The 5000-nt window shown below is 36.0% G+C and overlaps 1 protein-coding gene across 1 annotated transcript in view; it reads right to left on the reverse strand.

Annotated features, from left to right (window-relative positions):
- The window catches only part of LOC143026993 (roundabout homolog 2-like), a 707397-nt gene that overhangs the window by 452445 nt on the left and 249952 nt on the right, over window positions 1-5000 (reverse strand). The window lies entirely within an intron of this gene.

Genomic DNA, 5000 nt, shown 5'->3' on the forward strand with positions numbered 1-5000 from the left:
CCCTCAGCAGAGCAGACCTTCCGGATCTCTTTGTTTCTTTCAGCCTGGAGAGTATGAATGGAGCGGATGTGGGGAGGAAGGGGTCACAATCCCACGCCTAACCCTCAAAGACGCTACTTTTCCTGTTCCTATGTGTTTCAGGAAATGAGCTGGAGGAGGGAAAAGTTAAGCTTTAAAAAGGGGCAAGAAAAGGGAAGGAGAAGAAGAATAAGAATGGAGATAGGAAGAAAAAAAGGGGAAGAAGAAAGAAGGAGGAGAAAAAGGAGGAAGAAGAAGAAGTAGAGGTACAGGGAAAAAAAAAGAAAGGGAAGAAGAATATTTAGAGATACAGGAGGAAGAAAAAAGGAGAAGAAGAAAAAAGAAAAGGAAAGGAGAAGGAGAATAAGAATGGAGATAGGGAGGAAAGGAGAGGAAAGAGGAAGAAGGAGGGGAAAGAGGAGGAAGAAGAAGAAGAAGTAGAGATACAGGGCGAAGAAAAATAAGGGGAAGAAGAATAAGTAGAGATACAGGAGGAAGAAAAAGGAGGAAAAGAAAAAATAGGAGAATAAAAATAGAGAGTAAATAGGAGAGGAAGAAGGAAGGAAAAGGGGAAAGCAAATAAAAAGATAAATAGGAAGAAAAGAAGGAAGAAGGTGGTGAATGAAGAATAATTAGAGAGATAGGAAGAAAGAAAAGGAATAAGGAAGAGAAGGAGAAGAAAAATAGAATAAGAAGAGATATAAGGAAAATTAGGCGTAGAAGAAAAATAATGGAAACAGAATAACTGGAGAGATAGAGAAACGAAAAAAATAAGAGAAAGGAAAAAAGGAGAAGGGAGAGGGAGGGAAGAAGGGAAAAGAAAGGAGAGGGAAGAAGAGGATGAATAAGAAGAGAGATTGATAAAAGAAAAACGGGAGAGGAAGGAGAAGGAAGAAGGAGAAAGAGAATATGAAGATGGATAAGGACGGAAAAGAAAAGGGGAACAAGAAGAGAGAATCAAAGATAGGAAGAAGAAAAAAGGAGTGAAGAAGAAGAAAGGATTGAAAAGGAGAATAAAAAGAGAGATAGGAAGAGAAAAGAAGGGAAAGTAGAGAAGAGAATAAGGGGAGTAGAATGGTTTTAAGAAATAGATAAGAAAAAGAAAGAAAGGAAGAAAAAAAGAAAGAAAAGAAAAGAGAATGATAAGAAGACAAGAGATAAAGAGAAAATAAGGAGGGAAAAAGAATAAGAATGAGAAGAAAGATAGGGAAAAGGAATGAGGGGATGAAAAACGGGAAAGAAGAATAAAAAGAAGAGAGATAGGGAGGAGAAAAAAGGAGAGGACGGAGAAGGAAGGAGGGGGAGCAGGAATGAAGGAAGGGGAAGGAGAGGAAGAAAAGAGGAGGGAAGAGGAGGAAAGAGAAAAAAGGAGGAGGAGAAGAAAGGAGAGGACTGAGAAGGAAGGAGGGGGAGCAGGAATAAAGGAAGGAGAAGGAGTGGAAGTAAAGAAGGAAAGAGGAGGAAAGAGAAAAAAGAAGGAGGAGGAGAAGAAAGGAGATAAGGGAAGGTAGGAGAAGGAAGGAGGGAGAAGGAGAAGAATAATAAGAAGAGAGGCAAAAGAAAAAGAAGAAGACCTTGAGAACGTGATGCTTGTGTCTTTATTCCCGTGGGAGGCCCGGCTACGGGGCAGCGAGGCAGAGAAGACAAGATGGTGGTAAGGAAGCCCCTCTTGTCCCCTTAAGTCTTTCATTAATCACATAACTTCTTCCTCTATTGACTTACATTTCCTCTCCGCAACAAGACGCCGGCCCTCTCACGCCATCACCACACATTTGAGATCGACTCGCAACCCCTTCAAGACCATTCCGAGGCCCCTGCGACCAGGACCCTACGCTCAAAGGGGACAGAAAAGGAGAGCGTTCTTTTGCATTCTCCTGGGGAATTCTTCTAACCCTAGATACTTCTAGTTTCCGACCCAGTCGTCCCAACTAATGCGACAACTGCTCCTTCGGGTATAGGGTAGTCATGTCTAAAAAAGCCCATAAAAATTCATATAAAGTTTATGAATTCGTGTGTACAAATTGTACATGTACATATGCATACGAATGATATCCACATGTATGTATGTATGTATGTATGTATGTATGTATGTATGTATGTATGTATGTATGTATGTATGTATGTATGTATGTATGTATGTATGTATGTATGTATGTATGTATGTATGTATGTATGTACATATGCATGTATGTATGTATGTATGTATGTATGTATGTATGTATGTATGTATGTATGTATGTATGTATGTATGTATGTATGTATGTATGTATGTATGTATGTATGTATGTATGTATGTATGCATGTACGCATGTACGTATGTACGTATGTATGTATGTATGTATGTATGTATATATGTATGTATGTATGTATGTATGTATGTATGTATGTATGTATGTATGTATGTATGTATGTATGTATGTATGTATGTATGTATGTATGTATGTATGTATGTATGTATGTATGTATGTATGTATGTATGTATGTATAAAGAAGTCAGAACTTCATACGAGAGCTGAACGGAAAGCCAAGCAGGAGAAGTTTTGGTTCTACAAAATGGCTTTAAATAGCGAAGAAAAACGAATCTATTGTGAGGGTAGCGCATGCAAAGATGACGAAAGAGCGAGCCCACATATCAAGAGACATCAAGAGTCGAAAAGTAAAAAAAAAAATCGAGTCACAAAGGAAGAAGAATCAAACTTTGAAAATGCTATAATTAAGGTAAACGATAGAGCTAATATCTGTTTTGTTGTTTGTTTGTTTTCTTGGTTTTACAATAAAAATGCTCCAGGGGAATACTATAAATTACACCATGTAGTGTAATGTACGTTTTTTTTTTCTAGATGACAAAGCTTAAAACAAATGATAGGATTCAATACATTTGTGTTAACAATATAACCTTATTTACTTTTTTCTTAAGAAGTTTAGAGCAATGGACGGAATCTAAGACATTAATGTAAAGGATATGAAAAAGAAATTATGGACAAAATATTATGTGACAAATATTGACAAGGGCAACATGGATCATGTCAGGACTAAAAAGGAATCATAAGCGTTTATTACTTCTACGTTTTCAATAAAATGTGACAGAGGTGAATAAGATAGCTTAGTTGTAGTTAGTTACATAAAAGGAACGTGTTACATAGTACCAAGAAGAAAAATTATATGCAGAGATCAAGTAAAATTTAATTAATGTACGTAGAAAGTACAATCGCACATTCTGTCTTTGAGAATTTAAAAAATGTCCTTTTTTTTTTATTTAATTGCACTAAAAGGCTCAGTACATCTCTCTTATGGGATGTTCTCCTCTGCCCATAACTGCACTCCTCCAGAGAGAGAATTTTGAAATGACATACGTACATCGAAATTTGGTTAGAATTATTACGTTCTTGCACATGATCTATTTTGTAACATTTCTCTCCAGGAATCACATTTCCTTTCTTATTTTCTTTTCTATTTTTTCTCATCTCCCTCTCTCTCTCTCTCTCTCTCTCTCTCTCTCTCTCTCTCTCTCTCTCTCTCTCTCTCTCTCTCTCTCTCTCTCTCTCTCTCTCTCTCTCTCTCTCGCAGATATGCTTTGAAAAAGCATACCTACGAAATTAGTCAGGAATAAACTCAGACTATGACTGACTACATGATTTGCAAGGTATTTTGTACACACCCCCTTTATTGCTATTGTAATAAAGGGTGTGTGTACAAAATATCTTGCAAATCATGTAGCGAGTTTTATGTTGGTCAAACTGTTTAAACATTCAAAACACGAATTAATCAATAAAAGAAATACGTTAGAGAAGGAAACCAATCTAGCGTTATGTTCAGCCACATGAACAATTCTAACCACTCAGTTGACTGGGATAACGCTAAAGTCATCACACATAACAATAACATCATCAAAAACTTGATTGAATGCAGTTTGATCAAATCTAATAAAGGAATAAATGTTAATCTTCACCAAGGTTTGTACAAATTAGATAGTTTTGTTTCTCATGAAATTTCAAAAAATTTTGAATTGTAATATGAAAAAATATATATATATGAACAGTTGTCCCATACTTGTTGGTTACCAGGACGGCCCAAACGTCCCATACTTGTTGGCTACCAGGACGGCCCATACGTCCGTCACGTGTACTTCTTCCACTACCTCTCCGAATGCCCTCTTCACTATGTCATATATTCTGTACCTTGTTTCTTCATCTTATAATTCCTTCTTTGTATCTGCACTGAAGATGTAATTACACGAAAGCGCTCTGCTTCGTTAGTTTACTTTTCCTAGTGGTTATTTACGCATTTGTGAACACACGCTCCTAGTGTTTTTATTGCATATATATATATATATGTATATACATATATATATGTAGGTATATATGTATACATATAAATATATATATATGTATATATATATATATATATATATATATATACATATATATATGTATGTATATATATATACGTATATCATGTTGTCAGGCGATTTATTTAAAGGTCAAAGACAACATAAACCTACGCAGGTCATGTTTAACATAGGAAACTTATCAAATGAGTCATTATACCGAAGAAATTGCAATATAAAAATAAGGAAGACAAAGAACGAGATACAGAGATGAAATGTGAATATTTACTGGCGGAAGAAAACAACAGATTAACAAAAGTCAGGAAATACAAGAGAAAATTGGAAGAAGCCTTTGTTCTACAGACAGACCAATAATTGCTAAAATGATAAATGGTGATAATGATGATGATGATGATGATGATGATGATGATGATGATGATGATGATGATGATGATGATGATGATGATGGTGATGGTGATGGTGATGGCGATGGCCACGGCGATGGCGATGGCGATGGCAATGGTGATGATGATGATGATGATGATGATGATGATGATGATGATGATGATGATGATGATGATGATGATGATGATGATGATGATGATGATGATGATGATGATGATGATGATGATGATGATGATGATGATGATGATGA

The sequence above is a fragment of the Oratosquilla oratoria genome, chromosome 7 (genome assembly GCF_046742065.1).
Source record: "Oratosquilla oratoria isolate Oo_2021 chromosome 7, ASM4674206v1, whole genome shotgun sequence".
Classification (NCBI taxonomy): Eukaryota; Metazoa; Arthropoda; class Malacostraca; order Stomatopoda; family Squillidae; genus Oratosquilla; species Oratosquilla oratoria.